The sequence below is a fragment of the Bos indicus x Bos taurus genome, chromosome 10 (assembly GCF_003369695.1).
Source record: "Bos indicus x Bos taurus breed Angus x Brahman F1 hybrid chromosome 10, Bos_hybrid_MaternalHap_v2.0, whole genome shotgun sequence".
Lineage (NCBI taxonomy): Eukaryota > Metazoa > Chordata > Mammalia > Artiodactyla > Bovidae > Bos > Bos indicus x Bos taurus.
In genome coordinates, this window is record NC_040085.1 from 23,483,733 (window position 1) to 23,507,403 (window position 23,671).

Here is a 23,671-nt window from a genome sequence, read left to right on the forward strand (position 1 = left end):
GAGTTTTTATTTTACTTTTTTATAATTATATATATGTATATATATATATTTTAATTTATTTATTTGACTACATCAGGTCTTGCTTTTGCAACAGGAGGGATCTAGTTCCCCCACCAGGAGTCAAACCTGGGCCCCGTGCATTGGAGGTTTTTCTTAGATGTCTAATAGGTTTTCTCATCTTTGGTTTTAGAATTGAGAGAGACTTGAAAATAGATATATATGTGAAAAATCAGGTCTTAAATTCTGACCGGAGAAGCAATGAAAGTCAAGACTTTACACTTAACAGGCAATACTCACGGTGGCAGGTGTAATGTGTTATATTTTGGAGTACTTTTCCACCATGTGGGAGAAACAAGTGTCCTGTTGCCTTTAGAAATCTGGGCAGGTAGCCTGGCCTCCTGGGTACCTGTCTGGCCTGGTTTACTAGAAAATTCCACTCTCAGTCAAGTTAAAGCTGGCTGGCTTTCACCTGCGTCTCCAGGGACTGACCTTCATCTCCCCTTCTCCTGAGGTTCCCTTTGCTGGCTTTAAAGGGCTCTGTCAGCCACAGAGTCCAGGCACACGCTGAAGAGTGAAGAACTTTGCCCAGTTTTCAGTCAGATCATCTAATGCTTGTATGTGCCCTGTAAGGAATGTATTTTCACTAGGACTCTGTGTATGCTTTCTAATTTTTCTCACTGACTTTAAACCAAGTTTTATGTAGAAAAAGCATATGTGTGAGATTTGGAACACATTCGTTGTCTTTTGTGGAAGAGAGTCCTGCCTAATTTCAAACTACTAGGAAAACAGAAGGAGAATGAGCACTTTATCATCTATATGCAAACATTTTGCCACAGTTTCTTCAGACTTGTGAAACCAGGGCTGAGACCACTTTTATAACGCCTCTTAATCCAATTTCTCTGCTTGTCTCCCCAGCCACTTTCTGGTTTGTGTGGGGGTCACCACCATTACAGGAAAGTCAGTTGTGAATGGCATCCTCTGTGTATTTCTAGACAGTATATAGCATGGGTTTTCTAAACCCTATATAAACGGTATTGCCATATATACTTTGACAATCATATCACTGTAAATAATGCCAGTATTGTCTTTTCCTTTCCAGTTTTCACATCTCATTTCTTACTGCATAGTTCCAGACCTCTATAGGGAAACATGAGTGACTGTGGGTACTCTTAAGCTGGCTTCCTGAGGTTTTACTATGACATGTGAAAAATTGCTGAAAAATTCTTAATGTCCTGAATTTGATTTCCTTCTATTCTAAATTGTTTCAGAGTCTTTTTCTTTTTAAAATGGAGGGTGACTGTTGAGCTTTATCAGGATACTTTTTTGTTTCATTCTGTATCATTTTGAGATTTTTAGATATGATGCCTTTTCTCCTTTAGTGTGTTAGTATGTTAGATATCACTGACAGGTTTTCAGATGATATATAATTCTTACATTCTTAGAAGAAAGCCTGCTTAGTTACATGGCTTATTTTCATATGTTGGCTAATTAGATTTGCTAATTTTAAGTTTACTTTTTAGTTTATCCTCTTATTGATTTTAGTTGTATTATAGAAAGTGAACGTGATCTGTATAGTAATATTTAAATGTTTTGGAGGGATTTTCTCTGTGATCAATTTTAGCAGATACATCATATGTCTGAAAAGGATGCGTGTTGTTTTTGTTGGGTTCTGGGATATAGATAGTAAAGTTTGTTTCTTGTGCCAGTCACTTGTGTTTTTATTTGCTTGATCTATAGTTTCTAATAGAAGGGCTCTGCTTATCTATCATTTAATTTATTTTGTCAGTTTTTACTTTATGTATTTTAAGGCTAAGATGTTAGTGACATTCAAAACCATTACTATACCTAATGCCTTAGTTAAGAAATAAAACATTAGAAATACATTTGCACCCTCCTGTGCTCCTTCTACCTTCCCCTTAAGTGAAATTGCTTATTAATCCCATGTACTTCTTTATACTTAGGTACAAAATCCCTAAATATGTATAATACGATTGTGTGTTTTAAAATTCTAAAAGTGACATACAACTGTATTTTTTGGCAACTTTTTCTCCCAAAATTATAGTTGCTAAATTAATCTGTGTTGGTATGTATGGTTCCAGGTCATTCATTTTAATGTCTGTATAGTATCACTTTGGGTGAATATACTTTTCAATATTTATCTGTACTGCTGTATTGGAGATGTAAGTTTCTTCCTATTTTCCACTGCTGGAAATGGGGTTTCGTCTAGTGTGCTATTAAACATTCGTGTTCATGGTAAACACCCCACTTGGGTTAAATTTTACAGTAGAATTTCTGGTTTATATTAATGTGTATCTTTCAGCTTAATAGACGTCAAAATGAACTTTAAAGTGATTGTAACAATTAATACTTTCATCAATAGAGTGTGGAATTCTTATTTCTCACCAGTAGTTAGTATTACCAGTCTTCTTAATATTTTCAAGTGTGTTAGGTGTGAATTGACCTTCCACTGTAGTTTTAATTTGCTTCATCCTGAGGACAGGTTAGATTGTGTGTCTTTTTATATGTTTAGTAGTCTTCCATGAATGTACAGTCCATTTTTCTATCGGTTGCTTTTCTTATTTCTTTCTACTTGTTTATTCTAGTACTTGTTTGTCCTGGATGCTCATCTTTTGTTGTTCATATTTTGCAAATGTCTTCTCCAGGAGTGTGGCTTATCACTTTCTAGTGGCATCTTTTAGCATAAGTAATTTTGGTAATTTTAATGAAACTGAATCTAAAACATGTTTTCCTTAAAGAAAAAAAAAGTCTTAAGAAATCTTTTCAAATTCCAATGTCATAAAGATATCCTAATGTTCTTCCAAAGTATTTTTTTTTCTGTTTCACTTTTCATATTTGGGTTTTTTAAGCCTCAGGGATTTATTCTTGTGTATGGTATGAAATATAAATATTTTTCTTAAATTTGGATTTATAAATAGTCTAGGCTTCCATCACAAATTTCAAAACAGGCTCAGTTCTCACATTTAGTTTCCATATGTGCATGCCTCTATTTACAGACTTTGTTTTCTGTACTGTTTTATGGTCTAACTTGTTATTTATGTATTGGGGTCAGAGTTTCTTAATTGTGATTCTTTCTTATCCTTTTTTGTTTCATGCTGCATTTTTAGTTATATAGTTTTATCTTTTATTCACAGATTCTTACCTTGACAGTGTCAGAGTTTATCTCACTCTTAAACTTTTCAATTACTCTATTTTACATTTCTGTTATTTCTTGTTTGTTTTTTAATTGCTGGGTTGTGTTCGACTCTTTTTGCGACCCCATGGACTATAGCCCACCACGCTTCTCTGTCCATTGGATTTCCCAGGCAAAAGAACACTAGAGTGGGTTGTAATTTCCTTCTCCAGGGGAGTCTTCCCAACCCAGGGATCAAATCTGCATCTCCTGCGTAGGCAGGTGAATTCTTTACCACTGAGCCACTGGGGAAACCTTCTAAAGTTTGTAGTTACCTGCTGTTACTTCTTTTTGTATATTCTTGTCTTAATATTGTTTATATTACTTTTCTTATTATTGTTTATAGTGGTTGTTGTTCTTTCACCTTGGTAACAATTCTAAACACTGCTAAAATATTTTAAACATTTTTGTTTAAAATTTGTATTAATGTAATTTTCTCTTCCAATTGTTATTTTGTTGTCTGTCTTGATATTTAGGTTTTGCTTGGTTTGAAGTCTCATGGTATATGGGATGCTTTTTTTAAAAAAAGAAATTTCCCCTTCCCCTTGACACTTGTCTGTTTTACAGTTGGCTCACCTGGTCCTTACAAGACTCCCAGACCAGAACCTAGTTTAACAATGGTGTTTTGGGGTCCCCAGCCCTAGGTGTGGTTGGGACGTTGCAGCTCTAGTCACTTGGAACAGGGATGGATATACTTGAAATCTGGTCTCAATTCTTGTCTACAGCCTCCTCTTTAAGCCCCCAGGCAGCAGTTGACAGCAACTATTAATACTTCTGGATTCTCTTGACCATTTAGGAACACCACCCCTGTCCCTTTTTCTAAGATGCAAGCCTAGCCCTGATTTCCTGCCCCACAGAGGGCCCTGTTAGCCCAGCTTCTCTGCAGTCTCCAAACTCCAGGCCGTCATGCCCGTCACTGGAACCTGAGCTCAGCCAGCCCAAGCTTCAGGCCCAAAGCACCGCTGTGCTGCTCTAGTCCATTTCTGTTTCTCCAAGGTGTTACCCTGTTTTAGTAGTCACCAGTGACTCTTAACTTTCTTGCTTTTTATTTCAGATGTTGTTACACAGGTTAAGTCTGTGCTGAGTCGCTCAGTCATGTCTGACTCTTTGTGACCCCCATAGACTGCAGCCCACTAGGCTCTGCTGTCCATGGGGATACATAGACTGGTTCCAAATAGGGAAAGGAGTATGTCAAGGCTGTATATTGACACCCTGCTTATTAAACTTCTGTGCAGAGTACATCATGAGAAACGCTGGGCTAGAAGAAGCACAAGCTGGAATCAAGATTGCCGGGAGAAATATCAATAATCTCAGATATGCAGATGACACCACCCTTATGGCAGAAAGTGAAGAGGAACTAAAACGCCTCTTGATGAAAGTGAAAGAGGAGAGTCAAAAAGTTGGCTTAAAGCTCAACATTCAGAAAATGAAGATCATGGCATCCCGTCCCATCACTTCATGGGAAATAGACGGGGAAACAGTGTCAGACTTTATTTTTGGGGGCTCCAAAATCACTGCAGATGGTGACTGCAGCCATGAAATTAAAAGACGCTTACTCCTTGGAAGGAAAGTTATGACCAACCTAGATAGCATCTTCAAAAGCAGAGACATTACTTTGCCAACAAAGGTCCGTCTAGTCAAGGCTATGGTATTTCCAGTGGTCATATATGGATGTGAGAGTTGGACTGTGAAGAAAGCTGAGCGCTGAAGAATTGATGCTTTTGAACTGTGGTGTTGGAGAAGACTCTTGAGAGTCCCTTGGACTGCAAGGAGATCCAACCAGTCCATTCTAAAGGAGATCAGTCCTGGGTGTTCTTTGGAAGGAATGATGCTAAAGCTGAAACTCCAATACTTTGGCCACCTCATGCAAAGAGTTGACTCATTGGAAAAGACTCTGATGCTGGGAGGGATTGGGGGCAGGAGGAAGAGGGGATGAGAGAGGATGAGATGGCTGGATGGCATCACCGACTCAATTGACGTTTGGTTTGGGTGAACTCCGGGAGTTGGTGATGGACAGGGAGGCCTGGCGTGCTGCAATTCATGGTGTCGCAAAGAGTCGGACACAACTGAGCGACTGAACTTGAACTTGAAAAAATGTGAACCTATGACAACTGAAGTCTGTTGGGTCTCTCAGCTTTTGGAATTTTTGTTCAGTCACTCTGTTATATACGACTGTTTGCAACCCCATGGACTGTAGCACGCCAGGCTTTCCTATCCTTCACCATCTCCTGGAGCTTGCTCAAACTCATGTCCATCGAGTCAGTGATGCCATCCAACCATCTTGTCCTCTGTCGTCCCCTTCTCCTCTTGCCTTCAGTCTTTCCCAGCATCAGGGTCTTTTCTAATGAGTCAGTTCTTCGCATCAGGTAGCCAAAGTATTGGGAGTTTCAGCTTCAGCATCAGTACTTCCAGTGAATATTCAGGACTGATTTCCTTTAGGATTGACTGGTTTGAGCTCCTTGCAGTCCAAGGGACTCTCAGAAGTCTTCTGCAAACCACGGTTCAAAAACATCAGTTCTTTGGTGCTCAGCCTTCTTTATGGTCCAGTTCTCACATCCATGCATGACTACTGGAAAAACTATAGCTTGTACTAGATGGACCTTTGTTGGCAAATTAATGTTTATTTGCTTTTCAATACACTGTCTAGCTTTGTCATAGCTTTTCTTCCAAGGAGCAAGCGTCTTTTAATTTCATGGCTATAGTCACCATCTGCAGTGATTTTGGAGCCCAAGAAAATGAAGTCTGTTACCATTTCCATTGTTTTCCCATCTATTTGCCATGAAGTGATGGGACCAGATGCCATGATCTTCGTTTTTTTAACGTTGAGTTTTAAGCCAGTGTTTTCACTTTCCTCTTTCACCTTCATCAAAAGGCGCTTTGGTTCTTCTTTGCTTTTTGCCGTAACGGTGGTGTCATCTGCACATCTGAGGTTGTTAATGTGTCTCCCATTAATCTTGATTCCGGCTTGTGCTTCATCCAGTCCAGCATTTCCTATGATGTACTCTGCATATAAATTAAATAAGCAGGGTGACAATATACAGCCTTGACGTACTCCTGTCCCAATTTTTGGACCAGTCCATTGTTCCGTGTCCGATTCTAACTGTTGCTTCTTGACCTGCATACAGGTTTTTCAGGAGGCAGTTCAAGTGGTCTGGCATTCCCATCTCTTGAAGAATTTTCTAGTTTGTTGTGATGCACACAGTTACAGACTTTAGCGTAGTCAATGAAGCAGAAGTAGATGTTTTTCTGGAATTCTCTTGCTTTTTCGATGATCCAGCGGATGTTGGCAATTTTTGGTCTCTGGTTCCTCTGCTTTTCCTAAATCCAGCTTGAACATCTGGAAGTTCTCGGTTCATATACTGTTGAATCCTTGCTTGGAGACTTTTGATCATTCTTACTTGTTCTAATTTTTCTTATATAGGTACCCTATCCATACTAGTCCATCTTTTATGGCAAAGAAGAATGTTCATTTCACAGTTTTAACCCACCCTCATCGCCCCCATCCCCTGCTGCTGCTAAGTCGCTTCAGTCGTGTCCGACTCTGTGCGACCCAGAGACGACAGCCCACCAGGTTCCCCCATCCCTGGGATTCTCAGGCAAGAACACGGGAGTGGGTTGCCATTTCTTTCTCCAGCCCCCATCCCCTGACCCCCACCAAATCTTTAAGGCTTTATTTGTTAACAGGTTTCCAGTTTCCATATGAAATATGACTGCCATCTAGTGGCTCGCGTTGGGTACTTTCAGTTGAATCCTAAGTTTTAGACTGACAAGTTGGGAGTCTCTGAATTTTTTTTATGTGTGTGTGTCTTTTAAAACTACAGAGATAGGAAAGGGGAAATAAGGTTTGAGGAGGTTGTGTTCCTGGAGTTCAAAAGAGCTTGATAGCTCCATTTTAATAGTACAGAAAATAAGGGTAAGAGAAAAGGGCAAAGTGAAAAGGCAAATTTTCCAAGCATTGGCAACTGGAATTTGAACTGACTGCTTTCCCCACGGTAAGATGCATATGGTGCCTGGTACTGAATACCTACCTTGGGAACCCAGGTACTTATCAAAGAAACATAACCATAAATTCACTGACCTTTGTACCTATTTTACATCATCACCCAAAGACATAGAGACTCAAGTTGTCTGAGCTCATTTTTTGTGTGTGAAGGAATAGAAATGTGTGTGTTCCTCCCCACCATTTATCTTTCCAACCTGAGCCCTCTTCTGTCTGTGTTGATTGGTAAGATCACATTCCAGTTACTTAAAGCTTCCAAAGTATTATGAGCCTCTAAACAGTACACTTGACTGGAGACGTGTTCATCAGCTGTTGCTGCAATAATGCGGTGTAACAGACCTTGCTGACATCCAGTAGTTTTCAATAGTAAACATTTATTTGCATAGGTATAAAGGTCAAATGTGGTTCCTGTAAGCTAGTCTGGGCTCTCTCAGGCTGTGCATAGGCTGTGCTTGGCTGGGGACTCTGGCAAGGGTTTAGGTCTGCACCAGCTCTTGCTCTCTGCAACCCAGGCCGAGTCAGCAGTGGCTGTGTAGGGTGCGCCTTTCTCTTGTGAAATAGCAGGAGTGCCAGAAGCAAGCTGAACTGTGTGCAAGCAAATGCAAATACTCTTTACACCCTGTCAGTTCCTGTTCTGGTCACCAGAGCCCAGAGCCCTAGAAGTATTCTGCATCCCAAGCACAAAGGGGAGGTGGAAGTGGATGAATATTTGCTGAAGGGTACTCCAGTTTTCCACACCTATGTTTAAAATAATTGAATGAAATAAAGTCATTTAAGAAAATAAAGTCTTAATGTATGAATACTTAAGTTATAAGTGCTAGAAGTTTCTTAGATGTTTCAAAGATGTACACCTTGAGAAGCTTTTTAAGACTGGAAGTGTGAACCATTTGTTTTCTTTTACCTAATGCTTAGTTCAGGCCAGGCTTATCGAGATACTAAACACGTGGATGAAAGAGCTCCCAAGCAAACCGGTGGGATTGAATTGGGTTTTTCTCCCATTTTTTTTAATATTAGTATTTGTATATTTCTGAGAGATGTTGGAAAATGATAATTCTAAGTTCATGGAATTTCTGTTGTCAAATCTTGTATTTTTCTGACATAGGAACTAGTCATCTCCCTCCTGTGTGCATATAGAACAACATACTACATAGAGCCATTGATTTACATGACTTCTACATGACCTCTTTGTGGTGTCCCAAGGATGAAAGACCAGAAAAAACCAAGGACAGTCTTGGAATGCATGAACAGATAAAACCAAGGAAGGTCTTAGAATGCAGGAACAGAAAAAAAAAAAACAACCAACAGAACCTTATCGTCCTTCTATCCCCCTTGTTGTAACTATTAAAGAATTTCAGGTCCTCCTGAGCAGTATAACCTGTCTCCCCTTCTACCCCATATAGGGAGGTTTCTGCCTTACTGTTCCCCCCACCCAGTATATATGCCTCATCCAATCCGCAAATGACCCTCAAGACCCCTATCCTGCTCCTTGTACCCTGGCTATAAAAATGGACCAAGGATCCCTGTTCGACGTCGGTTCTCCCTTGAGCTGGCCAGCATTCTAACAGCATCTCCTACTCTAATAAACTTTATTTTCCTCTCATCCTGTCTCATGTCTGGAAATTCTTTGCCAACTCACGCATGGACCATGACACTCTTCCTTTTGAAAGAGGCAGGATGGATCTTCTGCCTGAAATTTGATTCAGATGCCAAGATGATTTTGCCTCTCTCTCTCACACACACACGTATGGAAAGGTTTATCACTAGCATAATGAAACTTTGGGGGAGAGTAGGGCAGGGCCTCTCAAGCTGACTGAGAGATGCCTTGAGAGAGGAAGGACAGGAGAGTGGCATGGAGTTTTATGATGTTCAGGGTTTGGGGCTAGGAGTGGGCTGAGGATTCCTCTCATGGGCAGTGGCTTGTGTGTTCAATTTACTTGCCAGTCGCAAAAACTTTGTAACCAGAGTGCCAAGATATGGAGGACAGAGGAAGAGGCAGAGGTGAAACTTAAAAACTGTCAGCAATTAAAGATTAGAAAATGAAGTTAGACTCTGCATTATACTTTTCCCACCACGTGTGTGATTGTTGATGGCTCGTTGATGGAAGGTGTTGTATTGACATTGTGTTGTTGTGTGGACTGGCTGGCAACTGCAGAATTTAATTTCACCCAACTTTGTTCTCTTGACTTCTACTATTTCTGACAAGTACGGGCAGCCATCCCTGCTCCAAATGGTATCGTTTGTGCGGAGTGCATTGTGGATGGGTGTCTGGTGAGAAATGGACGTGGAGGATCTACTCTTCATCCAGACCGGGTGGCACACTTTGTTTATTAAACATGAGAGCTCAAATTTGAGTTTACTTTTATATTAGAGCTAATGATCTGTGAGTTTGCCTTCCATGACCAGTACTATTTTCATTCATGTTAAGAGATAGTTGGAGGAAGTTCCTGCGTTTGTTCATGGATGAGTTTGAATGTTTATTAATCTGTCAATAACCAGCATGTTTTCCCAACACGTCATCTAGTATGTGCCAGTGTTACCGACCAGGGTTCTTGGCTTCCTTAAATCAGTAGAAATTGATCAGAAGCCAGACGAGAAATTCAGGCAAGTCTTGACTGGGACACGTGCTACAACACGAGGGAGTGAGAACAAGTGACATGTTCCCTTGCTCTGTCTCTGAGGGGTGGTGAGCTGGCATCTTAAATAGTGTGAGGGTAGGGGTAGACTGGTGGGTCAGGATGCAGGAGTGGCTCGAGTGGTCTGCCCACCGCCTGATGGTTCATGTTTTATGCAGGGTACATGTACAGTATCCTGCTTTTATTTCTGACTGTTGCAAAGTGGCAGTCGGGGTTTTGGTCTTTTTGTATCTTGTTCATAATTTTCCCCAACTGAGCATGTACACAGTTATTTTTAGTCCCTTGTAGTTTGTTGTATTCTGTTGCTTGAGGAGATGTTTGTCCAGGTATAAGCACTGAACTCCTTCTTCCCAATTTCAGACTTAAATTGAAGAAAGTAGGGAAAACCACTAGACCATTCAGGTATGACCTAAATCAAATCCCTTATGATTATACAGTGGAAGTGAGAAATAGATTTAAGGGACTACATCTGATAGACAGCGTGCCTGATGAACTTTGGATAGAGGTTCATGACATTGTACAGGAGACAGGGATCAAGACCATCCCCATGGAAAAACAAAAAAGCAAAATGGCTGTCTGGGGAGGCCTTACAAATAGCTGTGAAAAGAAGAGAAGTGAAAAGCAAAGGAGAAAAGGAAAGATATAAGCATCTGAATATAGAGTTCCAAAGAATAGCAAGAAGAGATAAGAATGCCTTCCTCAGCGACCAGTGCAAAGAAATAGAGGAAAACAACAGAATGGGAAAGACTAGAGATCTCTTCAAGAAAATTAGAAATACCAGGGAACATTTCATGCAAAAATGGGCTTGATAAAGGACAGAAATGGTATGGACCTAACAGAAGCAGTAGATATTAAGAAGTGGTGGCAGGAATACACAGAAGAACTGTACAAAAAAGATCTTCATGACCAAGATAATCATGATGGTGTGATCACTGACCTAGAGCCAGACATCCTGGAATGTGAAGTCAAGTGGGCCTTAGAAAGTATCACTACGAACAAAGCTAGTGGAGGTGATGGAATTCCAGTTGAGCTGTTTCAAATCCTGAAAGATGATGCTGTGAAAGTGCTGCACTCAATATGCCAGCAAATTTGGAAAACTCAGCAGTGGCCACAAGACTGGAAAAGGTCAGTTTTCATTCCAATCCCAAAGAAAGGCAATGCCAAAGAATACTCAAACTACCGCACAATTGCACTTATCTCACATGCTAGTAAAGTAATGCTCAAAATTCTCCAAGCCAGGCTTCAGCAATATGTGAACTGTGAACTTCCTGATGTTCACGCTGGTTTTAGAAAAGGCAGAGGAGCCAGAGATCAAATTGCCAACATCCGCTGGATCATGGAAAAAGCAAGAGAGTTCCAGAAAAACATCTATTTCTGCTTTATTGACTATACCAAAGCCTTTGACTGTGTGGATCACAATAAACTGTGGAAAATTCTGAAAGAGATGGGAATACCAGACCACATGACCTGCCTCTTGAGAAACCTGTATGCAGGTCAGGAAGCAAGAGTTAGAACTGAACATGGAACAACAGACTGGTTTCAAATAGGAAAAGGAGTACGTCAAGGCTGTATATTGACACCCTGCTTATTTAACTTGTATGCGGAGTACATCATGAGAAACACTGGGCTGGAAGAAGCACAAGCTGGAATCAAGATTGCTGGGAGAAATATCAATAACCTCGGATATGCAGATGACACCACCCTTATGGCAGAAAGTGAAGAGGAACTCAAAAGCCTCTTGATGAAAGTGAAAGAGGAGAGTCAAAAAGTTGGCTTAAAGCTCAACATTCAGAAAACAAAGATCATGGCATCTGGTCCCATCACTTCACGGGAAATAGATGGGGAAACATGGAAACAGTATCAGACTTTATTTTTGGGGGCTCCAAAATCACTACTGATGGTGACTGCAGCCATGAAATTAAAAGATGCTTTCTCCTTGGAAGGAAAGTTATGACCAACGTAGATAGCATATTCAAAATCCGAGACATTACTTTACCAACAAAGGTCCATCTAGTCAAGGCTTGGAGAAGGCGATGGCACCCAACTCCAGTACTCTTGCCTGGAAAACCCCATGGACTGACTGAGGGGCCTGGTAGGCTGCAGGCCATGGGGTCACGAAGAGTCCGACATGACTGAGCGACTTCACTTTCAGTTTTCACTTGCATGCATTGGAGAAGGAAATGGCAACCTACTCTAGTGTTCTTGCCTGGAGAATCCCAGGCGGAGCCTGGTGGGCTGCTGTCTATGGGGTTGCACAGAGTCGAACACAACTGAAGCGACTTAGCAGCAGCAGCAGCAGCAGTCAAGGCTATGGTTTTTCCAGTAGTCATGTATGGATGTGAGAGTTGGACTGTGAAGAAAGCTCAGCACCTAAGAATTGATGCTTTTAAACTGTGGTATTGGAGAAGACTCTTGAGAGTCCCTTGGACTTCAAGGAGATCCAACCAGTCCATCTTAAAGGAGATCACTCTTGGGTGTTCATTGGAAGGACTAATGCTGAAGCTGAAACTCCAATACTTTGGCCATGTAAACAGTTGACTCATTGGAAAAGACTCGGATGCTGGGAGGGATGGGGGTAGGAGGAGAAGGGGACGACAGAGGATGAGATGGCTGGATGGCATCACTGACTCAATGGACATGAGTTTGAGTGAACCCTGGGAGTTGGTGATGGACAGGGAGGCCTGGCGTGCTGCGATCCATGGGGTCACAAAGAGTCAGACACGACTGAGCGACTGAACTGAACTGAAGCACTGTAGCCTATCTTCCCAGGTGGCTCAGTGGTAAAGAACCCACCTGACATGGCAGGAATTGCAGGAGACTGAGGTTCAATCCCTGGGTTGGAAAGATCCCCTGGAGGAGGAAATGGCAGCTCACTCCAGCATTCTTGCTGGGATAATCCCATGGACAGAGAAGCCAGGTGGGCTACAGTCCATGGGGTCACAAAGAGTTGGACATGACTGAGCGACTGAGGGTGGATGCACTGGAGCACTCACTTAGGGGTCCCAGGTCCCAGCTCTCCCCAGCTCCTTAATTTGGGGTATATCCTTAGACTACTTTTATTATTTTTTAATTTCTTCTTTAAACCAATTGATTTTTTGTTTTCTTTTTGCTTAAATAAAATTAACTTTATTTTAAAGCAATGATTCTCAAACTTTAGCATGCCTTATTACTTGGGGAGCTTGTTAAAGTGTTCTCTCAGTTTCTTAATCAGTAGGTCTAGGATAGGCCTAAGAATGAGGATTTCTAAGAAGTTGCTTTCTAATTATGGTGCTGGAGAAGACTCTTGAGAGTCCCTTGGACTATAAGGAAATCAAACAATCAATCCTAAAGAAAATCAATCCTGAATATTCATTGGAAGGACTGTTGCTAAAGCTGAAGCTTCAATACTTTAGCCACCCAATGCAAAGAGCCAACTCATAGGAAAATACCCTTGGGAAAGATTGAGGGCAGGAGGAGAAGAGGGCGACAGAGGATGAGACGGTTGGATGGCATCACCGACTCAATGGACATGAGTTTGAGCTAGCTCCGGGACACAGTGAAGGCCAGGGAAGCCAGGCATGCTGCAGTCCATGGGGATTGCTAAGAGTCGGACACGACTTCGTGACTGAACAAGAAGTTCCAGGTGACACTGATGCTGTGGGTCCAGGACTAAACTGCATCTTCTAACAGTGTCTTATAGCAGTAATACTCACAGTAGCATAGGTTTTATGTGCTAGTTTGACTTTTTTCTAAGGCACATAAAATAAGTATTCAACTGTTAAAATAAAGTCCAGCTGTCTGTTACTGAAAGTATGACCTCACTGGTGTGTGTGCAAAGCCTTGGAACACTGAATAGTCTCCAAACATAATTCAGAGGAAGCATCCTTTTCCGTTAAAACTGAAGATATGTACTTGAACACGTTTCTGAACAATATAAGACAATGGGTAAAGCCCCTGTGTGATACACGCAGTGCACACATTAGAGTCTGTGGGCAGAAACAGAGCTGTTTTTCATTTGGGGGGAAATCAGAAAGTCTCCAATCCCCCAGCTGTGTGCATAATCTAGTTCTGTCAGTGTCGTGTGAGTATGTTGGGGAGGGGCTGAGATATATTGGATGTGTATGTACACAGAGTATAAATGAAAACCAGATTTAACCACACACTGGTGACTATAGGCTGGGAAGTCTCCAAGGAGATGACGAACGGATCAGTCATATAACTTGATGGAACCGTCCATTGTAACTCACGCTGTTCATGTTGACCCCACACTCATCAAACCTCACTGTGATTAAAAAGACCCCTGCCTCTTTTAACGGAGAAGGCAATGGCACCCCACTCCAGTACTCTTGCCTGGAAAATCCCATGGACGGAGGAGCCTGGTGGGCGGCCATCTATGGGGTCGTACAGAGTCGGATACGATTGAAGCGACTTAGCAGCAGCAGCGGCAGCCTCTTTTAAAGAGTTAGGGAAAAATTGTCCCAATTTTACAAGTGATTCTTGAAATTGGATAATGTCAACAACCTTTAAGTTCTCAGGCATTTGGAATTTTGTTTATACCTGATGCTTACCCAACCATAAGAACAACAGTAACTCACAAATAAAATAAGCAAACAAAACTCTGTTAAGGAAATAAGACGGGTTCTTTGGGCTTGAATGACATCACTGGTACTGACCAGCATGTGGTCTAAGGGTAGTTGTTTAACCATTCTCCTCAGTCTCTCCATCTGTAAAATGGGTATTGATATGATAAGATCGACCTTGTAAGTGTGGTGTGAGGATGGCATGAATTAACCTATGTAAAGTGCTTAGAACAGTTCTTGAGAAATAGCACTCAGTAACGTCACCTGTACTTGTGTGTAATGTATGTGATTAAGAGAAACTCATGCAGTCAGTGGTAAACTGTAGTAGTGGTTACTACTCCCATGTTAGAGAGGTCATCTTTAATTTTGTTCTTGGTGAGTTGAAGAATACACCCCTGTGATGGTACCTGCAGAAAGTACCTTTTGTTGGGAACTGATCAAAAAGAAAGGTCTGTATAGTAAAAGGGGTTGCTACCAATTAGACCAAGTACTTGACTAGAAAAAGCTCTATTTTTATGGAGGGAAGTTCTTACCTCCTCCCAAAATGTTGAATCCTGCAAGTCAGGATCCTTTTTCTGTCTTTCCATATCATGTATTATTTCCCTAAAAGACATTATTCAAACTGCTTCTTTTGTGGGCTAGATTATTTAAATCCATTTGTTAATTTCCATTGAGGCTAATGAGGCTTCAGAGAAGTCTACCGTTTTCAAGCCCTGATATTCAGAACCTCTATTCCTCTTTTTCACACATTGATTAGAGTCCCAAAGCTACTGAATTTTAGGGTCAAGTTCTCTTTTTAAGAAACAAAAACATCCTTTGTGTTGAACAGAGACCACTGCCTCCCCATCGTTGCCCCCAAGAGACACGGAAGATTTGCCTTGGTCTTCTCCAGGGTATTTGCAAACCCAAAAAATGTGGAGGGAGGGGACTGCCACTAGCAGGACACAGTTGAAAACCACCAACCATAATTCATTATTCTGTAACCTTTATCCTCTCTTACCATTCTCTTATGAACCCTCAAAGGGAGTAGTCCACAAACAAGGGTGTTAGCTTCCTCCTTCTGCGTGCTGCCCGCTTATTGCATTTTATCATCTTTGTCACGAATGGGAATGTGTTTTCTTGCCACCTGTCACACTAGGACTGTTGGCACAAAACTGTTGTTTGAAGAGGAGATGAATCAAGATTTACTGGGTATTAGCTTTGCAGTGATCTTCATCAGTCTGTTGATTAGTCAGAACTATATGTCACGCCCTTCCAGGTACAGTTTACCAAAAAAGAATCATTTCAAAATATATTCTACAATGTTTCTCTTTAGGATGTAAATAGATATTATTCCCAACGGGCACCAGTGTTGAAAGAAGGCTGGTTTGGCTAAGCTTCCTTTGCCTACTTTGTGGAGACTTGGAATTGATTCAGGTTTAAATGTTGATCATCACTTTGGTTAGGGCTCAACACTTATACAAGACTCACACTTACTAAATTGTTCTTATTTGATCCACCTAGAAGACTCTTTTAGGGGCTTCCCAGATAGTTCAGTGGTAAAGAGTCTGCCTGCCAATGCAGGAAACATGGGCTTGATCCCTGAGTCTGGAAGATCCCCTAGAGAAGGAAATGGCAACCCACTCCAGTATTCTTGTCTGGGAAATCCCATGGAGAGTGGAGCCTGGCCAACTACAGTCTGTGGGGTTGCAAAGAATTGGACACGACTTAGCGACCCAACAACAACTCTCTTATGCCTATATGATATTCTTTTTATGACATGGTGGTGGTGTTCAGTCGCTCAGTCATGTCCAGCTCTTGGCGACCCCATGAACAGCAATATGCCAGGCTTCCCTGTCCTTCACCATCTCCTGGAGCTTGCTCAAACTCATGTCCATTGAGTCAGTGATGTCATCCAATCATTTCATCCTTAGTCGTCCCCTTTTCCTCCTGCCTTCAATCTTTCCCAGCATCAGGGTCTTTTCAAATGAGTCAGTTCTTCGAAGCAGGTGCCAAAGTATTAGAACTTCAGCATCAGTTCTTCCAATGAATATTCAGGGTTGATTTCCTTTAGAATTGACGGGCTTGATCTCCTTGCAGCCCAAGAGACTCTCAAGAGTCTTCTTCAATACCACAGTTCAAAAGCATCAATTCTTCAGCACTCAGCCTTCTTTATGATCCAACTTTCACATCCATACATGACTACTGGAAAAACCATAGCTTTGGCTAGACGGACCTTTGTTGGCAAAGTGATGTCTCTGCTTTTTAATATTCTTTTTATGACATGTGAAGAAGCTAATATATATAAATATAACCTTAGCAATCTTTTTCTTATACTTTAATGCTGCTGCTGCTGCTGCTGCTGCTAAGTTGCTTCAGTCGTGTCTGACTCTGTGCGACCCCATAGACGGCAGCCCACCAGGCTCCCCCGTCCCTGGGATTCTCCAGGCAAGAACACTGGAGTGGGTTGCCATTTCCTTCTCCAATGCATGAAAGTGAAAATTGAAAGTGAAGTCGCTCAGTCGTGTCCAACTCCTAGCGACCCCATGGACTGCAGCCCACCAGGCCCCTCCGTCCATGGGATTTTCCAGGCTAGAGTACTGGAGTGGGTTGCCATTACCTTCTTCAACTTTAATGCTAGGTATGCATAAAGAAAATAATATAAAAGACATAGAACCTAGTGCTAGTGCTATGTCACTTCAGTCTTGTCAGACTCTTTGTGAGTCTATGGACCATAGCCTGCCAGGCTCCTCTGTCAATGGAATTCTCCAGGCAAGAATACTGGAGTGAGTTGCCATTTCCTTCTCCAGGGGATCTTCTCAAACCAGGGACTGAACCTGCATCTTAACATCTCCTGCATTGGCAGGTGGGTTCTTTACCACTAAAGCCACCTGGGAATCCCCATGGAGGCTAAAGAAGATATTTTCATTGAAAGGCCTTCTTCCCTCATAACCTGTCTCAGCTCCTCTTCTCCTGGATGGCACCATTTTCCTGATTTTGTTAATATTGTTTGCTTTTCTTGTATAGTCTTTCATTTGTGAACCTAGATATAGAATTCTGGGATAAGGAGGTATGGATATCTTCAACTTTATTAGAAATTGTTGAACATTTTCCATAGTGATTGTACCAATTTGCATTCCTACCGCAAGGGCTTGAGGGTTTCCATTGCTCTACATCTTCACCAGCAGTCAGTTCTGTATAACTTTCTTCCTGATTGCTAAATGAGAATAGGCACAGGTAATGTATCTGATAGAGTGCCTGATGAACTATGGATGGAGGTTCGTGACAATGTACAGGAGACAGGGATCGAGACCATCCCCATCGAAAAGAAATGCAAAAAAGCAAAATGGCTGTTGGGAGGCCTTACAAATAGCTGCGAAAAGGAGAACCAAAAAGCAAAGGAGAAAAGGAAAGATATAAGCATCTTAATGCAGAGTTCCAAAGAATTGCAAGGAGAGATAAGAAAGCCTTCCTCAGCAATCAATGCAAAGAAATAGACAAAAACAACAGAATGGGAAAGACTAGAGATCTCTTCAAGAAAATTAGAGATACCAAGGGAACATTTCATGCAAAGATGGGCTTGATAAAGGACAGAAATGGTATGGACCTAACAGATATTAAGAAGAGATGGCAAGAATACACAGAACTGTACAAAAAAGATCTTCACGACCCAGATAATCACAATGGTGTGATCACTCACCTACAGCCAGATATCCTGGAATGTGAAGTCAAGTGGGCCTTAGAAAGCATCACTACGAACAAAGCTAGTGGAGGTGATAGAATTCCAGTTGAGCTATTTCAAATCCTGAAAGATGATGCACTCAATATGCCAGCAAATTTGGAAAACTCAGCAGTGGCCACAGGACTGGAAAAGGTCAGTTTTCATTCCAATCCCAAAGAAAGGCAATGCCAAAGAATGCTCAAACTAGCACACAATTGCACTCATCTAACACACTAGTAAAGTAATGCTCAAAGTTCTCCAAGCCAGGCTTCAGCAATACGTGAACCGTCAACTTCCAGATGTTCAAGCTAGTTTTAGAAAAGGCAGAGGAACCAGAGATCAAATTGCCAACATCCGCTGGATAATCGAAAAAGAAAAGAGTTCCAGAAAAACATCTATTTCTGCTTTATTGACTATGCCAAAGCCTTTGACTGTGTGAATCACAATAAACTGTGGAAAATTCTGAAAGAGATGGGAATACCAGACCACATGACCTGCCTCTTGAGAAACCTATATGCAGGTCAGGAAGCAAGAGTTAGAACTGGACGTGGAACAACAGACTGGTTTCAAATAGGAAAAGGAGTACGTCAAGGCTGAATATTGTCACCCTGCTCATTTATCTTATATTCAGAGTACATCATGAGAAACGCTGAGCTGGAGGAAGCACAAGCTGGAATCAAGATTGCTGGGAGAAATCTCAATAACCTCAGATATGCAGATGACACCACCCTTATGGCAGAAAGTGAAGAGGAACTAAAAAGCCTCTTGATGAAAGTGAAAGAGGAGAGTGAAAAAGTTGGCATAAAGCTCAACATTCAGAAAACGAAGATCATGGCATCTGGTCCCACCACATCATGGGAAATAGATGGGGAAACAGTGGAAACAGTGTCAGACTTTATTTTTGGGGGCTCCAAAATCACTGCAGATGGTGACTGCAGCCATGAAATTAAAAGACGCTTACTCCTTGGAAGGAAAGTTATGACCAACCTAAACAGCATATTCAGAAGCAGAGATATTACTTTGCCAACAAAGGTCCATCTAGTGAAGGCTATGGTTTTTCCTGTGGTCATGTATGGATGTGAGAGTTGGACTGTGAAGAAGGCTGAGTGCTGAAGAATTGATGCTTTTGAAGTGTGGTGTTGGAGAAGACAATTGAGAGTCCCTTGGACTGCAAGGAGATCCAGCCAGTCCATCTTAAAGGAGATCAGTTCTGGGTGTTCATTGGAAGGACTGATGCTGAAGCTGAAACTCCAGTACTTTGGCCACCTCATGTGAAGAGTTGACTCATTGGAAAAGACCCTGATGTTGGGAGGGATTGGGGGCAGGAGGAGAAGGGGACGACAGAGGATGAGATGGCTGGATGGCATCACTGACTCGATGGACGTGAGTCTGAGTGAACTCCGGGAATTGGTGATGGACAGGGAAACCTGGCATGCTGTGATTCATGAGATCACAAAAAGTCGGACACGACTGAGCGACTGAACTGAACTGAACTGAATGTATCTGTTACTTGCATGTCCTCTTTCACAGTGCCTATTAACGCATTTAGCTATTTTTCATTTTCTGTAGTTTTTTAAGGAACTATTCACACATATATTTATACTAGATCTTTGGTTATGGGTTCCAATTATATTCTCCTACTCTCTGGCTTGTCTTTTCTCTCTTTTTATAGTATATTGATGAAAAGTTCTTAATTTTAATATAATTGAGTTTATTACTTTTATTCTTTATATGTAATGCTTTTTTGAATCTTAAGTTCTTTCCTATTCTGAAGTTATAAAACTCTTACTCTGTGTTGCTTATAATATACTTGGTTTTGTACAGTGTAACTCTTTATCAATTTAGAATGACTATTCCATGGTATCAAGTTGGGATCAAGCTTCATGTTTTTGTGACTATCCACTTTTCCCAACCAATAATTATTGAAAAGACTGCTCTTTATTGTAAAGAAAGATCTTTTGTGCTGCTTCTGTTGTACCGAGTAACCATAAGTTTATGTTGTATTTCTAGTCTCCTAGTCTATTAGTTCCTCTTTTAGTACCACACCACCATAATTGCGTTGTGATAGGAAAAAGTAATTATTGTTACATAATAAGGCATGTTGTCTTACCTTTATATTTTTGTGAAGTTTCTTGGCTTTTTGCATGTTCATGCTTCAATATACATTTCAGAATGAGGTCCTTAAGTTTGAACAAAACAAAAACCCTGAGAAATGTTGAATGAGATTGCATTCGATTGTTAGACCAATTTGGGAAGATCCATCTTTACACTGCAAGGAGATCCAGCCAGTCTATCCTAAAGGAAATTAGTTGTGGGTGTTAATTAGAAGGACTGATGTTGAAAATACTTTGGCCACCTCATGCGAAGAGTTGACTCATTGGAAAAGACCCTGATGCTGGGAGGGATTGGGGGCAGGAGAAAAAGGGGATGACAGAGGATGAGATAGCTGGATGGCATCACCGACTTGATGGACATGAGTTTGAGTGAACTCCAGCAGTTGGTGATGGACAGGGAGGCCTGGCGTGCTGTGATTCATGGGGTCGAAAAGAGTCAGACAGGACTGAGCGACTGAACTGAACTGATGTCTATACTATGGAATCACCCAAAACATGATTTGCTACTTTCTATGTCTTTCTTTGTAATACATTTATATATAGTGTTTCTATTTCCTCATATGAAGTCTTGCATTTTTTGATTAGGTTCTTTTTAAGTACTTTATATTTTTAGAGGTACTTGTAAATGTCAAGTTTTTTTCTTTAAACTGTTGGTGATATCAAGATTTTTGTATTCTAATTTTACATCCATCAATTCTACTAAACTCATGTATTCTAATATTTTACCTGTAGAATCTTTTGGATTTTTTAAATACACAGTCATAGTGAATAATGAGTTTATGTTTCCCTTTTATATGTGTGTGTGTGTGTGTGTGTGTGTGTGTGTGTGTGCGCGTGTTTTTCTTTTTTCTTGTTCTACTGCATCTGCTGGTACCCTTAGGAAAACCATGAATAGAAGTGGTAGTAACAAGTATTCTTGTGTTATGGTGACTCTCCTAGGGAAAGCATTCAGAAGTTAAATATTTGTAAGTTTTAAAGAATTTTAATGTACTATAGTGTTAACTTTTTTCTTTTTCGTATAAGAATTCTGATTCTGAGTTTTAACCAGATGTGTAGATTCATGTAACCGCCACCATAATCACGACCGAGGATAGTCACCCTCAAAATTCCTTTGTATGCGGCTCCGTTGTAGTCCAGCATTCCCCTGTGTCTAACTTCTGGCCACCGTTGCTCTGGTCTGTTCTTCATCTGTGTGGTTTTGCCTTCTCCAGAATGTTGCTGCTAAGCTGCTAAGTTGCTTCAGTTGTGTTTGACTCTGTGCAACCCCGTAGACGGCAGCCTACCAGGCTCCCCCGTCCCTGGGATTCTCCAGGCAAGAACACTGGAGTGGGTTGCCATTTCCTTCTCCAGTGCATGAAAGTGAAAAGTGAAAGTGAAGTCGCTCAGTCGTGTCCGACTCCTATCGACCCCATGGACTTCAGCCCACCAGGCTCCTCCGTCCATGGGATTTTCCAGGCAAGAGTACTGGAGTGGGTTGCCATTGCCTTCTCCAGAATGTTATATGAAATTAAAGAACGGTTAACCCTGAGGCTGACTTCCTTCACTGTGCATAATGCCTTTGATATTTGTCTTTGTTGATGTATTATTACTATTGTTGAGTAGTATTGAATTCTATGGACATGCCACAGTTTATGTATATATTAACCAGATGAATTATGCACGTTTTTTAGCTATGCAACTTATTTTGCTTCTTTGGATAATGGGGATAATGCACCTACATCATAGGGTTATTGTAGGGATGAAATGAGTTAATTGCTATGAAATACTTAGGTAATTCCTGATATATAGTACGTGCTCAATAAATACAGTCCGTTATTACTGTCTACATTGTTAGTAAAGATTTTGAAATAGAAAAGAACTTAACAAGTTCAAGGAATAGGAAGAGAGCCAACGTGCCTGGTGTATAACGAGAGGGGAAGGTGGCGTGTAGAAGGTGTGTAGGAGCAGGGTCAGACCTTAATGGGCTACAGCCTGGAGTTTTTATTTTAGTCCAAATACAGTGGAAAGCACAGGGATGAGACGTGATCTGGTTTATGTTTTTTTGTTTGTTTGTTTCTTTTTTTTATTTTATTTTTTTATTCTAATTTTATTTTATTTTTAAACTTTACATAATTGTATTAGTTTTGCCAAATATCAAAATGAACCCGCCACAGGTATACATGTGTTCCCCATCCTGAACCCTCCACTTTAGCAGATCATTTAGGCTGAGAATGAGTCATGGAGGTGGTGGGAGTGAAAGAGGATTACCATGGTAGTCCAGAGAAAAGATGGTGGTGGCTTAGACCATAGTGGTGCTTATAGGGTTGGTGAGAAGTGGTTTGATTGAAGGTAGGGTTTGGAGGTAGAACCCACAGAACTTGCTGAGGGATTGTAGTTCAGTGGAACACATTCCCCATCAGAGTAGTGATGTGGCTAGTCTTAATTATCAACAGCAACACTGTTTTTTCTTACAGCTTTCCTAAAGATTTTCCTCATGCATTAAAAAAAAAAATTGGAATATAGTTGACTTACAATGTTGTGTTAGTTTCTGCTGTACAGCAAAGTGAATCAGTTATACATATGCACATATATCGACTCTTTTTTAGATTCTTTTCCCTCACCAGTCGTTACAGAGTATTGAGAAGAGTTCCCTTCAGTAGGTTCTTATTAGTTATCTATTTTATGTATAGTAGTGTGTCATCTACTTTTGATTGGAAACTTAAACTTTCTTGCCCGATTTCTGGAATCCACCTGAAGAAATAGCCTGCCTTTTCGTACACTTTTAAGTGACATCTGATGTCTTTCTTACTCATAATCACAGTCCCAAACACATTTGTAAGAAAAAATAAAATAAAAACGGAAACTTATCCCACGACAGTGTTTTCTCCGAGTGTTTTTCTTTGTGGTTCTCTACAGCCTGTGTAGTGCTGTGACCCCACGTTCTAAGTCATCCTGCTGGAAGGGAATTTGATTCGCCAGTGGGATGTCGTTTTAGTGGTTGGCAGGAGTTCCTGTGTACACTTGGGACTGACTATTGGAATAAACAGTATTAGACTCAGACTAAAATTGGACCAGAAATTTATTTTCATCCTCCTTTCAACCTCAACTCACCCTCGAGTCTCTCATCCACATGACAAATGGTCTTGACTTTTTGAAGTTATCTTAAAGATTAAAGTCGGCCCTGGGTGCTGGCTTATTAGTCTTGCATTCAAATGGAGATTTTTTTTTTTTGGAAACAGTTAAAAATAGAGTTCTCTGATCTCACATGGAGACATTTTCTTTTATTTCCTGTGTGTCTTCTCTTAACATGACTATATTTGTTCTTTGTGGGTCTTTAGCTTCCAACTCCTTCTTAAGACAAACACCTGATCAGTCTTTATCTGGGGCACTCATGTCTTTTTTTTTTTTTTTAAACTCTATCCTCTCTGCTTAATTTTGGACATGTCATATTTCAGGATTTGCTAAATCGGGGGGAAATCTCCCTTCTATCTTGAGT

General features: G+C 41.0%; 1 protein-coding gene across 1 annotated transcript in view; it reads left to right on the top strand.

The window, feature by feature from the left end:
- Positions 1-23,671, top strand: part of FMN1 (formin 1) — a 457,430-nt gene that overhangs the window by 152,580 nt on the left and 281,179 nt on the right.